The following is a 19,248-nucleotide window of genomic DNA, read 5'->3' as shown; positions in this document are numbered from 1 at the left end:
CAGAACAAGAATATCTGGTCCTCGGGATGCACTGACTAATATTAATCCCTTCACTTTCTGAATAGCATCACACATACAAATTAAGCCACAGACTAGGTCAAGCTCCTTCCAAAAGATTCTCTAATCAGGATCTTCAGTTCAAAGATGTGATATGAATTATGTCTGCCTATGGAGCCTGGCCGGCATGAGCAATTTGCGATCAGCTGCTAACCTAAAGGTTGACGATTCGAACCCCACCTATCGACTCTGTGAAGGAAAGACCTTGCAAACTCCTTCCACAAAGGGTATGATGCCTGATCTCAATTACTTTTTGTAGCTGTTGTTACTGGCATCTGTGTTACAAGGGTATCTTAAGTTTAATTAGATGAGAGGATTACGTTAAGCACTCAGCTCCTGCTTTTATATTTGTATAACACAGTACTTGGCACATAGTAAGCTATCAATAAATAATGATGATGACTCATAACAGGATAAATGTTCATAAATCATCTGTGGGCTCCATGGAAGTAGAAACTATCTCTATTTTATTTCGCCATTGAAATACAGAGTACCTAGCTCAGCGTCCAGCATATAATAACCAAAAATAACCAAGCCCACTGCCGCCAAGTTGATTTCGACTCATAACAACCCTGAAGGACAGAATAGGACTGCCCCATAGGGTTTGCAAGGAGTGCCTGGTGGATTCAAACTGCCAACCTTTTAGCTCTTAACCACCATGCCACCAGAGTTTCCCCAGCATATAACAGAAGATCAATAAATATTTTTTAATCAATAGCCAAATTAGAATACTCAGAATTCATAAATGTGGGCTAAAAGAAAATTTGAATTGTTAGTTTTAATAAAGGCCTCCAAAAGAAAAACTGGTTGTTCTCTGGCTCCCCAGTGCTGTGACCTTCAGCACCTCATTTAGCCTTTGTTGATTACTAGTTGCCTCACCCATAAAATGAGGCTTTAAACCATACATCTTCTCTAGTCTCATCAAAGCGTAGTATCTTAGGCCTCCATGACCACACTGAAGACCCCACATATTGAATGTTAAATGTCAAAGTACTTTTGCCAAGTGAATAATGCTACTATGACGGCATTCCTTTTTTAACTTTAGTTCAGCTTAGCCCAAAAGTTCACTAAATTGGCCCAGGGAGAAGGGAATATCTCATTAGTTTTTTTTTTTTTTTCTTCTAAAACTCCAAACTAAGCAGACACCCCTGTGCTCTCAAGTGTCTGTGGAGTGCAAAGTATCACATTTGTAAACTACTGAACTGGGACAAAGCTGAAGCCTTTAACTGCTCTGGCTTCATCCTTCTTTTGTGTAATTTAAGATACAGCATTAGAAGGCACAGACAGACAGACACACGCACATACAAAAAGGTTCTATTTTCAGCATAAAATTCACGTCAGAACTGGAAGGACAAAGCTTATCCTATCCCCACTCTCCCACCACACGTGTCTTAACATATACACACCCGTATTTCTATAATATGCTCATAACCCACTCAGTTTCCTCCAAGGAAACTCGCAGAAAAAAATCAATAAATAAGGAGAGTTTCCCTTCTACTGGCCCCTTCGGTGTCACTTTCCACCACCCCCACCCAAATCAGGCCACCAAAATGCTTTCTCTTTTATTTGCCATATCCATTTCTGAAATCTTGCTAACTCCTTCATCTTAAAAGCTATGACTGTGGGGTATTTTAACCTAAAACAATAATCCTTAATCTAAAGTGTTACTAAATTTATTACTAATTATAAAATTAGAGGTACCAGCCTTCAGTGTACTTTTTGGGCAAAGGGACCCTTCTAGCAGCTCCTGACATCTCACTGCATGGACTACAACCTGGTCAGATTACTGTGAGGCCTACTTTCTTCCTTTTTCTCCCTTTGATGCCTAATGCTGAAAGTTAATGAAATAGAAGGTGAAGGCCATGAATAGCACATATCCTCAAACCTACAATGCAACACTCAGGGCCCTAATCCACTTAAATTCCAGAAGCTAGGAAGCCACTTCACACATAGAACTAAAGAAATTCAGGTCCCTGCCCTTGTGGAATTGTCTACGGAAATAGACATCAGCATGAGCAGGGCCATGGAAAGGCCTCTTGGGTGTAAATCCAAGAGACTATCCAGTACTGAGAACACGATCCACTAACAAACAATCATTTCTATACATACATTACTTCAGAACCAGAGAAGGGAGGTATGGGAATGGACGTAGTTATGAGTTAGAAAAGGAAAGTCATCACCTACAACTTCTGATCATCCGAGGCTGACCTCAGCAGACCACAAGGAACCACTCAGCAGCCACTTAGGTTGTGACACAGAGACCAGAAAAGAAGTAGGAATGGTCCATTGAACTGCACAGCTCACACTGCCCACAGATGGGAAGGCAAGAAACATTGGGATGAGTCCGCTTTATCTCTTGGTTCCCTCCCTTGTCACAGTAAAAGCTACAGTGCTGGGCACGTAGTGGGTACTTGGTATTCAGTGAGCACACACACACACACAAACTATACACTAAAAATGTTTTACGCTTGAGTCTGATTCAGGAAATGGAACAAAGTATAGAGCCAGCGTCTCTCTCTCATTCTCTCTGTCATACACTCACTCTCTGCAAGATCCTTTCAAAACGCTAAAATTCAGCCTAGTGAGGACTCTCCTCCAGGGCTCTAATGGGGCCCTACAGAGTTAACACAGCCTTAAAGTAACAACACCCTCCCTTCCTTCATGCTAGTTGGGTTGCTTTACTAGCAAATTAGAGGAGTTAGAAAAACAGGATGTACTACAGCCTGCACTCTGATAACTACCGATTTGTTCAACTGATTATTTTTCTTTGAGAAGAGCATTATTTTTCTTCCTTTTAACTGTCATGTAAGCCTGAAAAGAACATATTCACCAAACGGATTCTGCAGACATCAAGTTGCTGTGCACATAACTAATCTTCACAGGCAAAAATTTTACATATGCCATGCTAAAGTATTGAGCACCGGTGTACCAACGGGCTGCGTGGCATAGTAAAAAAGAGCATAACCTCTGCCGCTACTAACTGTCTGATCTTTAACAAAGAACCTGAGCTCAGCTTTCTGGTCCCTTTAGGTGAAAACACCCCTCCTTGGTATTTTCATTACAACACGTATCTCCTATCATACATAAGCATTGCTTTATAGTTTTTATTTACTTGCTCTCTCTTACATTAAGCTGGTTCTCTAGGTGGCACAAACAGTTAAGTGTTTGACTACTAGCTGGAAGGTTGGTGGTTTGAACCCACCCAGAGGCACCTCAGAAGATAGGCCTGGTGATCTACTACTGAAAGATCACAGCCTTGAAAACCCTAAAGAGCAGCTCTACTCTGCACTCATAGGGTTGCCATGAGTCAGAATTGACTTATCAGCAACTAACAACTCCTACGTTAGACAGTAAGCTCCTTGAGCACGTGGACTTTGATTTTCATTTCAGATTCTCAAATACCTGGTGTAATATCTGGCACATAGTATGATGTCTCCATAAATACTTCTAGAAGGATGGGTCGAAGAGAAAGGAAGGAAAGAATTAACAGTCGAGTTCTCAAAATAGGTCCAATCTTAAGAGATTCACAAGAGAGAACAGGAAGGGCTTGACCTAAAAGAGCAGTCACATGAAACTGCATCAGTAATCTAGAGAAGGCCATCTGCTTATGTGAAAGGCTGAAGTTATAAGAGACAGCAGAGCAAAATGACAGCACATCTGCACAGAAAAGGACAAAGTTTAATATTTGTAAGTTATTAAAGTCATGGATATGTCTCACAAGCTAAAGCTTCAGAGTTCCATTAAGCTCATTTTAGAACCTGAAAATGATGGGGCAAGCACTAGGAGAATGCTTTGATAAATGACAGCTTCATGCCTTGCTTCTGTATGCAGATGACTTCAGTTTACCTCCCACTGCAGTCCATTCCGACTAATACCAACTCTATAGGACACAGTAGAACTGCTCCATGGGGTTTCCAGACTGTAAATCTTTTTGGAAGCCAACCGCCACATCGTTCTCCCATGGAGCAGTTGGTGGGTTTGAACCACCAACTTTTCAGTTAGTAGCTGAGAGCTTAACCACCGCACCACCAGGGTTCCTTATGCAGATGACAGGATCTTGTTTTCATTAGTACTCTCACTAGGTAAGAACACTGGTTTCCTAGAACACATCTGCTTCAGGTGAGCATATACATGAGAAAGAAAATAGCTTTCAGAAATTAACCAAAAAACCAAAAAACCAAACCTGTTGCTGTCAAGTCAATTAGGCCTTCACAATTATCTGTTGCTGTCAAGTCTTCGCAATGAGAACACCTTAAAAAGTATAGGCCAATTAGATGAGAAATTCTTTATTCCAAAGAAAATACTCTATTGAACCACCAGGTATGTAACAAGGATATTTCTTGTGTGACTTCATCTTTAATTTAGTTACACTTTGGCAATTTTTTAAAATATTTTCTTTTCCCTACTTTAGGTGTTAGCTGTTCCAGACTGAGATAAACTATGAAGAAAGCCCTGGCAATCCACTTCCAAAAATCAGCTAATAAAAACCTATGGGTCACAATGGTCCGATCTGAAACCGATCATGGGGATGGCGCAGGTCCAGGCAGTGTGTTTAGTTCTGTTGTGCATGGGGTCAGCTGGGAGCTGACTCAATGGCAGCTAACAAAAACAACAACAATATATGGATACGTTTAATGGGAATCATGAGTTATTTTAATTGGCATCTGTTTCTATATTGGAAAAACACCCTCTGAAAGCATACCATATATCCCCAAATATAAGGAGATCACAAATCTTTGTCATTTTCTACTGAGATGACTTGAAAAATATGTTTGGGTTAACCCAATATATAAACTTTTAGGGGTATGGATTGCATATGATGTTTGTAACAGGATGTTAAAATAGAGTTAATTTAGTCCCAGTTTCTGCTGAAGTCCCTAGGCCACAGCTGGCACATTCCAGAGTGAAGCATGAGATTAATGTGCAAGACGTGCTGTTTCATGGCTTCTAACCCCTCCTCCTCACCCCAATGGAGGGCATAAAAAGGTAGGTAGTTGGAGATTAAAGGAGGATATTTAGAGAAAGCTATTGGGATGCTGTGAATCTCGTCCTCCCCGTGAGAGAAAGGGGTGGAGAAAGGACTTGCCCCTCGTTTCAAGCCTCGAATAAGGAGCTTCAATGGAATTAGTTTCCTGGATGCTTCAGCGGCAGGAGACTGACTCATACCTGAGCCCCCTAAAGGGCAAGAGGCTAGCTGAAGCAGTCTGGGGCAGCAGAGGATGGGTTACCTTTTGGGAAATGCACTCCCAACATGGTTGGAAGGTCCTGCAGGCCAAACAGGAGCCCCATGCCTATGTTGGGTGTCTTCTGTTTACCAATCTAGACCCTCCCCTCACCTTTTGCCATCTGCTCTGTGCCTCGGAGGCTAACCACTATGAGCTATATCAACCAGGCTCCCTGCTAGGTTTGCCAGTGAGAAACACCAGCAGGAGATCAGAGGAAGGAAGGAGAGAGAAGATGGACAGGGTATTTATTCCTCCAGCTCCCTCCTTGCTGGCTGAGAGTTAGCAGAGTCTCTCTCTCTTGAAGGCCACAGCTCCTGCTGGGATGTCCTCTCCTGCAGATACAGCTTTCTTCAGGCTCCCTGTCAACATTTACTCCCTCAGGCCCACAGAAGACAGTGAGAACTTTCTTGCCCCAAGCCTTGCTCTCTTGGATCACATGCCCCACCCAGCTCCAAGGTCAGCAAGCTGGGAAAGGCATAGAAGTAGTAGAAGGTCTGAATGGGAAAAAGAGATGTTTCTCAGCATTCTTCCCACTGCAGGTGGCCAGTCTGCAGCAGGTCTACCTGGGAAAAGGGTGAAGTTTTAACTTTAATAAAGTTTGAAGCTTGGAATAAATACTCTGGACTGGACATATTAATTACTAAGTAGAGATTGTGTTTTGCAACCTACCAGAGGCTTTTTTATTGCTTAGGATTGACTGGAAGAGCCTTGAGGCTATCCCTACATTTCAAATAAGACCAGGAAATAGGAGCACAGAGTATATTTAGAAAAACAGTAGGTGGCAAAAATAATGTTCTTTTATGATAACACTCCAAGATTAACATCTGTTTAATGGTTCTGTGTTTAATTGTCTGTATCTTAAAACACACACTCTATAAAATTATATATTAATTTTGAAATGTTGCAAATTTCATTAGACGATTTTATGTGGATTTTCTCTTTCTACCCAAACTTTAAGTCATCAAAATTTTCCAAAAAGCACATCTTCACATCTGCCTCAGTTGTTAGAGAAACAACATCTTCTGAATCTACTTTCACTGAAAATTTTATTACTAGCCATGGGTTCCCAGCCAAATATAATTAGGAAAGTTGTTCTCCATTTGCCCTGAGGTATTTTTTTTAATATATTCATGATATCTGTAATATAAATACCTACTGTACCTGCTATAAAATGCATGGTTAAAATCATATCCAGCACCTGATATTGCAAACTCACACTTCCAGAAACTGTATTAAATTTCTTCATCCCCTTTTTACCCATCATCTCAGAACACCTTTGAGCAAATAAAAATAGCACTGATTGAGGCCATTCCAGTTTACCGTGGCTTCCTCAAATCAGACTTTCCTGTCCAAAACAAGGTAACTGAGCAAGTGCCCTGTAACATGAGAAACTTTACAAGGACTCCAGTATAAGGTGACTTCCATCAGCATATACAGAACCTGAAAATAAGATAACATTCTAGACTTGATAATATCTTCAGCAAAACAGATTCTTCCAACGGCCATCTATTACTGGTGGATGTTCCCCTGTGCCTTTGTCCTGCATGTGGTACTTTCTCTTCTGCTCATTCTCTGTTACACTTCAACTTAACAGAAGAATCACCAAGTGGACTCCAGCTGAGCACCTGGGGAGTTATTTCTACTCAGGAAGGTTTTGATTCTCTCCTGAGCAGACTGCCTTCTAAATTGCAACTATTCACAAAGGCATTTTACACACTACACTGAGAGTTATTCATTTCCAACACTTTGAAAATGTATACCATTTTCTTGGCATGAAGCCCCTGGGTCACCTATGAAAACCATATCCTTAAAATGCAAACTTTCAACCCTGGGAGTTAAGGCCCTTACAATTTAGTGCCCACCAACCTGTCAAACTCTCTCTCCCACCCTGCCAAGAAGTTCATGTATTTAGTCACATTTGTCTCTGACTCATGGCGAACTGCCCCATAATGTTTTCAAGGCTGTGACCTTTCAGAAGCAGATCACAAGGCTTGTCTTTCAAGCAGGGGTGTAATAACCAGTAAGCACGGTATGCACCAGCTTGCACCAAGCAAAGTACACACAGGCTTAATTGTATTTACTAGCTAATCTGTGGTGAGCAATTTCACATGTGTTTCACCACATCTTTGACGTGGTGGGACTTGGGTGAAATTGTGCACTGTAGATTGGCAGGAAGGCACAATTGGGCCTGTGCATACCTTGCTTATTGGGTAATCCCACCCAGCATTTTGATGTATCTTTGGATGAGTTGAAACCACCAGCCTTTCAGCTAGTAGTCAAGCACTTAACTGTTGGCACCACTCAGTAATTCCATGCCATCAGCCCTATTTAAACAAACTTTAGCAAGGAAAGAGCAGTAATGGTTCAGTGATAGAACTCTTGCCTTCCATGTAGAAGACCAGGGCTTGATTCTCAGCTGATACACACCACACTCAGCCATTACTCATCTGTCAGTGGAGGCTTGTGTGCTGATCTGATGCTGGACAGGTTTCAGCGGAGCTTCCAAACTAAGATGAACTAGGAAGAAAGGCCTGGCAATCTACTTCCAAAAATCAGCCAGTGAAAACCCTATGGATCACAATGGTCTGCAACTCCAAGGCAGCTAACAACAGCAACATCAAATTTCTACTATCTTTTAAGATTCTTTAAATCCTACCCATTCTTCAAGGTCTAGTTCATATCCCCAGTCCTCATCCCTCAGAAAGTCTTTCTCCAGATCAAACCAGAAAAAGTGGTGTCTCCCTAAACTGCCGAAACATTTACTTATATGGGCTTGTCTTGTGTAGGACTTTGCATATCTTCATATTTTACCTCCCTAACTAAGTTGAAAACAGGCTAAAGGCAGGACTAGTGATTTTATCCTTGGATATTCCCACTGGGTAGCATGGTACATTATATACAGCAAATTGTCATAAATGATTATGGAACAAATGCAAAATAAGAACAGTAATAACCATTATCTAGAAATGTTATTTAATATTTTGTTTCATGCATTTTAAAGGTTCATTCAAAACAAGAATCTCAACTACTCATTGTTCATTGTGATATTTTTTGCAATTCCTCCAGTTAGAGATTCACTTGATAGGATATAATTTATCCCCTTAGGTTTGAACTATATAATCCATCCTAGAAATTAAACTTCAGAAAAAAATAACTGATAAACACTGTGTTTCACTCAGCCCATTTGTATACCTGACACCCATTCTTATCGCTGGATAGGGCCCACCATCAATTCCTTTAAAACGCCTACACTCGCTCAGCCTCTGTGTATTCCTCCTTGTGACTGAGAATGCCAGTCCTCTCCAGCCTTCACTTCTCTTTCCAATCTCTCAGTACATACTTGGGATTCTCTGCCGTCCCTCTTCCCCTCAGTTTCTCCTTGACATATGATAATGAATAGCATGACACCTTCCACAAAGAAGGTATTTATCACTCACTACATACCTGATGATGCTTCCAATACAACTAAAGCTAGAAAACTAGAACTAACACTCAGCCTCTGTGCTGAAATTCATTCTAAAATGTACCCTCCAACCAACTTCTTTAAATGTAAGAAAATAAGCTTCATCTGTTCAATTCATACTGAGCATGCTTTCTGAAGTGAAACTAAAAATACATGTCTGATGCTTTTACAGCTAATTCCATATATTTTTAATAGAACTTGTTGGTTCGTATCAGCTAAGCAAAACACATCTGATGAGACCTAACCAAACCAGTTGCCATCTAGTCGATGCCAACTCATAGTGTCCCCACGTGTCATGGGTAGAACTGTGTTCCATAGGGTTTTTAATGGATGATTTTTCAGAAGTAGTTCACCAAGCCTCTTTTTCAAAGCTTGTCTGGGTGGACTCAAACTGGCAACCTTTCAGTTAGCAGTGAGCACTTAACTTCTTGTGCCACCAAGGGGTTCCCAGATGAAACCTAAGGGTCACCAATTTGCAACTTCTGATGATCTAAAAGATGATCTAAAAGATCACTGATTTCTTTCTAATGTAAAATTCTCTGTATTCTTTCCTTTGAATCCTTATAAACTAATGAGAGTTTATATTTTACCCTTTTTCAATAAACTTGGCTGAGAGGCAACATTAGGCAAAGTGACAGGTAGAGAACACAGGCAAAGTGACACGTAGAGAACACAGGATATGAAGTCAGAAAATAAACTCAAGCCCCTCCTCCTTCACCCTTTAGAGCTGCATGGCTTTAGGCAAGTGGTTCAGCTTCTGGAAACCTGAAGTTTCATCATCTATAAAAACAGGAATAATTCTCACCCTGAAATTGTGTGAATGGAAGCATTTTGTAAACTCTAAATCATTAAACAGCTTGTATTGTTTAATTGTATTGTCTAATTCCCCAATGACCAGTTAAGGGGAAAAAAAAAAAAAGACAGACTTTGGGTGGCTAAATACCCTTTATTGTGAAAGACTCCTCAGAACTTCCAGAAGAGGCCAACAATTGTTCTGATGTTCACTCTATCAAAATTGTTAAATTAAGTGATATGTGGTTTCAAACCTTCACATAATTTGTAGCACACACATAATTTTATCTAGTTTTGCCCACTCTGGTTGCTAAAGTGCTCTCTCCAATAACCAGGTAAAATCCACTCAATCCAGGGTCTCTATATAATACCTGAAAGCAATCTTTTAAATCAAGAATTAGGATGATACACAAAGACCTGCTGAAAATGACTAAATCTATACCATGTAATGATATCTTCAAACAATTTTGATAACTGTAGACCTACAAAGGACCCAATATGATGGGATTTGACATCAGTCTTTAGCTCCTCACCACTCTGGGACAAATCACTGGAAGAATTTTATTTCTGTCCAAATTCCCTTCTGAGGGTCCTAGGTTTATAATTCTCAACCGTTCCTGAGGATTTCACAGCTAATCATAGATAATCCTTAGACTTCTTTGGTTAACCCCAGAAATAGCTACGTAACACTGTAGTAATCTATTCCTATGGCACCTCACTTAAAGTGGCTCCTCCCATTGTATTTGTGTAAGCCATGACACTTCATAATATCAGTTAAACAACACCCTGACAACAGCAGCTTAGACCAGGGGTGCCTTAGTTATCTGGTGCAGCTGTAAAAAAATGCCACAAATGAATGGCTTTAACAAAGAAAAATTTATTCTCTCACAGTCTAGGAGGCTAGAAGTCCGAATTCAGGGCGCCAGCTCCAGGGGACGGTCTCTTTGCCAGCTCTGGAGGAAGGTCCTTGTCATCAACCTTCTCCTACTCTAGGAGCTTCTCAGCACAAAGATCCTGGGCCCAAAGGACGTGCTATCCTCCTGGCTCTTCTTTATTGCTGGTATGAGGTCCCTCTGTCTCTCTGCTTGATTCTCTCTTTTATATTTCAAAAGAGATTGGGTTAAAACACAATCTAATCTTATAAATGGAGTCTTGCCTCATTAACATAACTGCCACTAATCCCACCTCATCAACATCATAGACATAGGATTTACAAAACACAGGAAAATCACATCAGATGACAAAATGGAGGACAATCACACAATACTGGGAATTGTGGCCTAGCCAAGTTGACAGGCATTTTGGGGGGACACAACTCAATCCATGACAAGGGGTTAGCAAATTTATTCTGTAATAGGCCAGACTGTAAATATTACAGGCTCTATGGGTCATAGGGTCTGTGTTACAATTATTTAACCCCATTGTGGCATGAAAGCAGCCATGCACAAAGCTTAAATGAATAAGCATGGCTGTGGGTTTGGGGTCCTGAAATAAAACTTTATTTTCAAAAATAGGTAGAAGGTCATAGTTTGCCAACCTCTGGTTTAGAGTATTTGTTCACTTAATCCTATGGGCTACATTGAATGCCAGATGATATTGATCTGTTGAGAAAAAATTATTTTTATGAAAAAGGATGCTAAGTGTAACTAACAAAACATCATATAAGATACTCTGTATAGATTTCACTTTCTTCTTAAAGCAACACTATGAGGTGGTTATTTTCTTACCCATTATACAGGTGAGGAAACTGAGACTTCAAAAGCTTAATAACTGGCTCAAAGTTGTATAGCTAGCAGGTGGCAGATCCAGGATTTCACTCTAGGTCTCTCTGAGCCTACTTTGCCCTTTCACCAAAGCATTTAGCTGCCCGTGTGGCATACTAGTGAACTTCTGAACTCATCTAAAAATTCCTGAGCTAATATTCCATATGCTATTCATTAAACTTTCATTAAAGTATGTTCATTATGAAAATGAGTAATAAAAAATATTTTAGCTGAAACGAATCATGCTTAAATACAAAAGGAAGAATAAAGCTAAACTTTATTCACTATCCTTTTATTTTCAATTGGGCCTATAAAATTCTATTCACAAACTCTTGTAGAAAAAACTAATAAGAACAGACCCATTTCTAAAGCAGTAGACTTTTCTAGGAAACGAATTATTTTTCTGGAAGTTTCACTGGATATTCTCACTTTCGCATTCCAAACGATGTCACTTGAAACCTTTTTTTTTTTTTTTCTTGTGCTTAAATTTGAAATAAAAATTTATTTTGCAAAATTTAACAAAGTTGATATTATGGACCACCCAGGAGACAACTGTTAAAAGGAAAGAATCCCATTATTTAAAAATTCAAAAATTTAACTGGAAGAAATGGTGAACATGATACTCTTTCTCTTGAGGATCTGGTAAACCACATTTAAATGGTTTGTTTTAAGTCTATTTTTTAAATATTTAAAATGTTTTCTTAAATGTACCTCCAACTTCCTTGGAAATTAGAGTCAGTCACTGTTTAAGGTTGTACTCCACGTGTTAACATTACCATATAAGGTGCTAAAAAAAATTCGTTCAAATGTTTTTAAAACATCCAAAGTTCTCTAACTATAAATTACCATGAGGGATGAATGTAAAATTAGGAAAGTAACTCGACATATGCACCTCTAGCTACTAAAACATAGAAAGTAAAACATGTTGAAACAAACTATTAAAACATGTTTAGATTTTTTAAAAATTGGGAAGTAACCATTTTCTACAGTTCTTCCTAATTACTACACCGACTAATAAAAACAAATCTAAAAAGTTCTCAGGCAAAGCAAGATTTGTGCTTTGATAACCAACTAGATGAAGCTGAACATAAATACAAGTGGTAGTTGTGGTCCAGTTACGCTTCCCTTGAAGGGACAAGGGAGATGCAGTTGATAAAATAAACCTCAGAAGCATACAGTGGCGTCACTAGGGTTGGTGTCACCCAGTGCAGTAACTCATGGTGTCACCCCCCCATGGACCTCCTCCTGTACCAGACCATACAGAATCCTTAGTAATGTTTTTTATACTAATAATTTTTTATTCTTTTCCTTTAATTACTTCTTAATTCTAGAAAAAGCTACTGATCTAGGTTCAAAAGTACTAATTACCATTAATATTGTAGCTAAAACACCAGAAAATTTGACAAAACCAGTGACCATAAAAACACCAGCAGCAACAAAAACGTGTGCCTGGAGCACGTGCAGAGGAAACCACATGATCTGAAGCGTCATTGTGACATGTAATGTAATACGTAATCATTGTCATTGTACTATGTACTGACAGCTCTGGCCAGAGCGCAGTAGAGAGTTCAACATGTCAATTAGCATAAAGTTTTAACCTTGTAGGTGTATTGAAACATGTAAGCCGGGCTTAAAAAAAATGTTTCTGTTGTTATAACTAACTACAGGGGTATTTTTACCAAAAAATAAATAAATTTCTGCTGAAACACTACACAAAACTTTATAGACAGTCATTTTGGTGTCACCCCCTATGACAGTGTCACCTGGTGTGGTCTACACCCCCTGTACCTCCCTAGCAACACCACGAGAAGCACAGTAAAACTTTTTAACTAGAGGATGCTGGAATTTAACACTATGTCATAATGAAAGGCTACGAATATTAAATTTTATGCATCCTTCTGTAATCCTTTGTGTATTTTGTAGATCTATGTATTTAGAAATAGATACATAGACGTAAAGTGTAAGCTGGTAGAAGTCTCTGGATTCAACCTAAAAAATTACGAGAACTTTATCTTAGAGAACATTGTAATTCTAGCGCCATTCCTGCAGGCCTCATTACCTAGCTTTGATTCCTTCGAAACAATATCCTTTTATTTTCATTCTATCTTCATTGCCTAGCAGAATCTGGCAATAACAATAGTAACAACAATAACTAACATTGATTCAGTCCTTTCCAAATGCCAAGTACAAACCTTTTACATAAAATAACTTATTTAATCCTTAAAACAACCTGATGTTACTAAGTACTTGGTAAATTTTAGATGAATGAATAAATGCATGAAGTGATATATTTGTAAATCACACCTGAAATAAGGGGTCTACCCCTGCAAAGATCCACGGCACTGGGACTGGGTACCCCTGCAAAGAGCTCCTCAGCAAGCCCATTTATAACCCAAAGAGAATCTTTACAGTGCAAATAATCACTCCCCTCTCTAACTCCTCATTTGAATTGAGGTGTAAAGAGGAAGGAAAAAACACTTCACAAATAATGAACTAAAATCTATTATATCAACACGATTAATTTGTAAGTCATTTTTTTAATATTTCCACTTCAAAATTAAGCAAACAGTAGTTTAGAAAAAAAATCTAAACTTAAAAGTTAGGCAAGTAAAACAATATGAGAAAATATTGATATTTAAAAAGATTGAATTAGCAGACTGTTAAGGCTCTGTTCTTAATAGAAGCCAGTTGGCTTGGAGCTAAGGCTGGAAGCCAGGTCATTCAAGGCTCCCACCCTGGTTTGTAGTACACTGGGCATGTCACTCAACTCATATCTTTGGATCGCAGCTACTCTGTCAACAGTTCAGGCTACCTCACAATTATATCACAAAAGAAACCAAAACAATAAGACCCACTTAAAATATAAAGTGGTATATTAAAGTTTATACATGCAACACTTCCATAACTGATTATGATCCAGAACGGCCAATAGGTTTCAAGCTTTTAAGATCTATAAATTCTGGGGACAGTATTTAAATTAAACTGCAGAGGAATGGCAAGAGTTGGCCAAGTGTCAGATGAAACAGAAAGAAATAAAAAAATAGAAAAGTTATTTCTTAGAAGGCATGGGGAGGTTTAAGGTCAGCTAAAAGTATCACTTTCTTAACTGTCCTTCAGCAAACTCCTAATTGTTCTCTGGGATTATGTACTTTATTTGAAAAGTGTTTTAGCAGGAATGGAAGTGAAATAATGCAAAAATAGGACGCTAAAAAGATAGTACAGGGGCCCTGAAGTGTGCAGTGTCTCATTATTTTGTTTGTCAGCTTTAGATTTCCACACATGTGGAAATTCCATTAGTCAAAGCATGTCACTTTTAATAAAATTTCAGACAGAAATTAATTTCTTCACTAATTCAATAAACCAAACAGAATAACAAAGAGTTTATACTTTCCCCTCTTTACATACAAACTGCCCACAATTAAAGCATTGCCTCTTAAGATGATAGAATATAATTAAATTTAAAAATTAAAACTATATTACAAAGCCTCCTTGTTAACTTAAAATGATTGAAGTCTGTAGATAAAATTATAAATGCAAAGGGCTAGGCAAACATGCAAGTCAGTCGGCCACAAAATGTTGCCTAGAATCCCACCACTTCGAGGTTGTGATTTTGGGTAAGACATTTGGCCTTTCCTCATTTGTAAACTGAGGCAATGGTTTGGAAGATCTCCTCTCAGCTTCTTTCCTATAGTATGGTCCTAACTTTCATCAGCCCCTAATTTGAGAGAACTTTCTACACAGATTTATTTGACCAATTACTACAGATAAATTCATACTGGAAACTGGGGGCTCCTTTCTAGCATAGACAACATTTCAGGCCCTTGATGACCCCTCCCCTCTCTTCTTCAGCTGTCACCATTTTACCAAAAACTCCACCTGTAAACAAGAAGGGAAATAAACGGTAAAACTGAATACTAGTCTGCTTAAATAGACATAATTGACCTAAACGATTGACAATATGTAAAAGTGTATCCATGTGATTTATTGCAAATTACCTACACAGATGCGAGAAAAATGAATGAAAAAGTAAGCGCTTATAACTGTTTGTTCTTGAGAAATTTCCATTAAGAATTTAGTAAGAGCAGATAAACAGGTAAGGCAGGCATGTTGTTGTTAACTGCCGTTGAGTCAGCTCTGATTCATGGCAACCTTACATTGCCCTGAACGACAGAACTAAATGTTGCCCAGTCCTGCACCATCTTCATGACAATTGCTATGTTTGAGTCCATTGTTGCAGCTATTGTGAAGTGCCTCCCAACCTACGGGGCTCATCTTCCAGCACTACATTGGACAATATTTTGTTGTAACCCCTAAGATTTTGAGGGCGGTGGCAGCCCCGGAGGAGTCATCAGCTGCGCCCAGTGCAGGATGGTGCTGGAGGCGGTATCGTTGGTGGCAGACAGAGGTGATGCTGTGGCAGCATTAGCCGCGGTGCCCAAGGCTGGTATAAAACCGCGGATTTCAGAGTTGGGGAATCTCCAGTACAGTGTTGAATAGAAGAGGTGATGGGGGCATCCTGATCTTGTTCCTGATTTTAAAGGGAATGCTTTCAAAGTTTCGCAGACATCAATGTCCAGAGGGATAAAGTCACTTTCTCAAGATTTTAAGTCTTGTTGCCTAGACTTGGCCTACAACTACCCTCTGCTGAATGTGGTTTCTAATTTTAGGGTTGCTGAACTAGAATTGTTACTAGGCTTTGCTGGACAGCATAACAGTGGGTGCAAGCATGACCTCCTGATGAGGTAGCTGCATTTATTGAAGAGTAGCTGCAGCCCTGTGGTTCAGATTGAAACTGGAGAATGGTATAGACGCCCATACCCACAGACTCTTGAAGGACTTTCTGATTTATCTGCAATAAAATCATCATTTTTAGTTTGGATGGTAGCTCATCACCTGTTATCAATGGACTTGGCCATGGCTGGAATCTGTTCATTACCTTCCACTTCAGTTACACTCACTGACCATCCTCTCCTGTTGGTTCTGTGCTGCTTCAGGACACTAAGCATACATTTGAGATGCAGCGGCCATCTTCCCCAATCCCTCCTGTCCATCCTGACATGCAGTTTTAAAAACTTGCCCTTTTATGACATCCTTGATGTTCTCATCAAGTCCACAAGTTTACTTGAAAGCAGTGTTCAGCAATTTTGAGAGAAGTTTATTTTTGCTCTGACACTTCAACAAGTTAGAGAGATATATATTTCCAGAGATTTTTTGCCAGGCAGAAGGAGAGATTATACAGTCCAAGTTCAGCTGGGACCTTGCCTGGCAGAGAAGTTGCCCTCAAGAAGATAACTATCCCAATATCTGTGTATAAAAATAAATGGAAGCTGTTTCCTTTGCTTGGCTATGCACCACTACCTAAAAATGGGATTGAACAGAAGCGCCCTGAATGCCCCTTGAATATTACATCTTTAGTTAGGTTAGCTTTAGCTGTGCCAAACCGGATTTCCATTTCTTGGGCATCACGAATTGGAAAAAATTATTCCATGACAGCTCACATCAGCCATGTTATTACAGAGATTAAAAATGAAAGGTATACGGCCTCCACCAGACTGAGTCCAGTACAGCTAGATGGTACCCGGCTACCACCACTGACTGCTCTGACAGAGATAACAACAGAGGGTCCCAGACAGAGCTGGAGAAAAATGTAGAACAAAATTCTAACTTAAAAAGGAAGACCAGACTTGCTGGCCTGACAAAGACTGGAGAAACTTTGAGAGTATGGCCCCTGGATACCCTTTCAGCTCAGTAATGAGGTCACTCCTGAGGTTTACCCCTCAGCCAAAGATTGAACAGGCCCATGGAACAAAACAAGACTAAAGGGGCACGCCAGCCCTGGGGCATGGACTGGAAGGCAGGAGGGAACAAGAAAGCCAGTAATAGGGAGCCCAGGGCTGAGAAGGGAGAGTGCTAACATGTCACGGGGTTGTTAACCAGTGTCGTAGAACAAGGTATATACTAACTTTTTAATGAGAAACTAGTTTGTTCTGTAAACCTTCATGTGAAGTACAATAAAAATAAATAAAAGAAAGGCATTAGAAACCCTGATCATTCCAGAGCACTAATTAAAGAAAAGCTTACTGCAGAGTCTGTTAGTGAAATTGCTACAACCAGCCTTCGGGTATCCTTGATGTGTCCTTTAGGGAAAATGAGGCTGACAGCCCCACGTCCTGCAGTGACTCGTGCACATCTGCAGTGTTTTGATGCTGCTCTTTATCTACAAATGAATGAGAAGAAGACCACCTGGATTTGTCCTGCGTGTAACAGAAAGGCTGCCTATGAAAGTCTAATATTAGATGGGCTTTTTATGGACATTCTCGATGACTGTTTAGATGTGGTATGAAATCCAATTTTAAGAAGATGGTTCTTGGTGTCCAATGAGACCAAAGAAAGCAACTATGAAAATATTCAGTCAAATGTGTACAAAAATAGAAAGTTCAAGTGTTCTGAGTAAGCCTTGCTCAGTGACTATAGCCAATGAGGTGAACAAGAAGAAAGCGGATGTGATTGACCTAACAATAGAAAGATTTTCCGCTGAAGAGGAAGACCCTTCTACCAAAAGGAAATGCATCTTTATGTCAGAAACACAAAGCAGGCCAACCAGGTTCTCATTTACCAGCAATCTTCTGTAAAGGTGCCCAGTGTGTCTTTGGTTGATCCTGCTGCTATTCTGCCTTCATTACCAGACTAGCCAGTACCATTCCACCACACACCAATGTCAAGCATGTCATCAGATTTTCCAGGAGAACAAAGAAGAAATGATATTAATAATGAACTACAGCTTGGAGCATCTTCTGATGCTGTCTGACAACGAATACAAAATAAAACAAATAATTCATATTTATGGAATGGAAACATCTCAATTATTTCAAGAAAAATTATGACGGCCTTATTGCTAGTGCCATGTTGTCAGGTGTGAATGGTACTTGAAGGTTGTATCATAAAAATTTGAAAATGCTAAACATTTACATATTTAATCATGTAGCAATCATGTTCTGTAAAAGTTTATGGCTCAAGAAAGAAAATTTGTTGTCACCAGTAAGGGGAAAGCTAAACAGTTTCACATAATTAGGCATTTAAGATAAAAAAAATTACAATTTTATCAGTGTTAATAAAACCAAATACTTTTAAAAAGATTTTTGTTGGCTAATTTTTGGAAAATAGGTTGCCAGGCCTTTCTTTCTTATCCTTCTTAGTCTGGAAGCTCTGCTGAAACCTGTCTACCATGAAATACCAGTGGCTTAGCTTCCAGCATCATAACATAACGAGGCACCCGCAGTGGGAATGGAGATAAGGGTATAGATCCCAGAGGTATTTTTTAAGGCAGAATCAATAGAATTTTTGTGACAGAAAGAACAATCATAGTAGCAAAAACTGAGTACCTCAATGTTAACTTGGTGATATTTGTTTAAATCTTTTTTTTCTCAACTAAAACAGCTGTATTAAAACTAAAAAGACACAAACAACCTCATGTTAATTGAACTAAATACCCAGGGGAATGATTTTAGTTACAGGGTTTGGTTTTTTTCCAGACAAAATTATGTATAGTCCCAGAGGACCCCGGAAGCCGGATGTCCTCTAAGCACATATCAGATACTATTAGTTTTGGTAGGCTCATAGGCCAGGAATTAAAAAAATAAAAACTCTAAACAATAACTAAAATGACCAAACACCAAGCACTTGGAGAATTGTTTAAATGATATTAGCAAAAATTATGAAAACTGAGTTACAGAGCAATTGATAATAGCTTCACATGAAAATAACACACACACACACAAAATTAATGAACTAAGGTAATCTACTGCAAGATCAGAAAAGACTATAATTTCTTGCTGGGAATGAGAGAGATCAGGAAAGCTTTTAAAGGAAGTGACATTGGTGTTAGACCTTAAAGTGTACAGTAATTACACTGGCAGAGTTGAGGGGAAGTGTTCTTCCAAAAAAGGGA

At 39.3% G+C, this 19,248-nt stretch overlaps 1 protein-coding gene and 1 pseudogene across 6 annotated transcripts in view; one reads left to right on the top strand and one right to left on the bottom strand.

Annotated features, from left to right (window-relative positions):
* Positions 1-19,248, bottom strand: part of PLCL1 (phospholipase C like 1 (inactive)) — a 499,112-nt gene that overhangs the window by 186,218 nt on the left and 293,646 nt on the right. The gene's annotated exons all lie outside the window — the stretch shown is intronic.
* Positions 8,684-17,643, top strand: LOC126077888 (E3 SUMO-protein ligase PIAS2-like; annotated as a pseudogene).

Source organism: Elephas maximus, chromosome 6, assembly GCF_024166365.1.
Source record: "Elephas maximus indicus isolate mEleMax1 chromosome 6, mEleMax1 primary haplotype, whole genome shotgun sequence".
Lineage (NCBI taxonomy): Eukaryota > Metazoa > Chordata > Mammalia > Proboscidea > Elephantidae > Elephas > Elephas maximus.
The sequence above is the reverse complement of the archived record's forward strand: the minus strand, read 5'-3'. Positions and strand labels throughout refer to the sequence as shown.